This window comes from Fukomys damarensis, unplaced genomic scaffold (genome assembly GCF_012274545.1).
Source record: "Fukomys damarensis isolate Sample0158 unplaced genomic scaffold, DMR_v1.0_HiC HiC_scaffold_2, whole genome shotgun sequence".
Classification (NCBI taxonomy): Eukaryota; Metazoa; Chordata; class Mammalia; order Rodentia; family Bathyergidae; genus Fukomys; species Fukomys damarensis.
The window spans coordinates 26461954-26462165 of NW_022900914.1; positions in this window are offsets into that span (position 1 = coordinate 26461954).

A 212-nucleotide genomic window follows, 5' to 3' on the forward strand; every position below is an offset into this window, starting at 1 on the left:
CCCCGGGGCTCTGTAACTAAGGGGCAACTACGCAGCGAGCGCCGTGGGTGGGAGGGGAGTCGCCGCTGCCTTACCCCGTGACCGGGAAAGGTAGAGAGCAAGTTCCCGGCCGCCCGGGTCCCGGTCCCCGTCCCCTCTCCCCCTGAGCCCGTGTCCACCAGCTCCTCGCTGGCCCCGCCGCCCGAGGGCTACCGATCCCTCCGCGGCCTCCC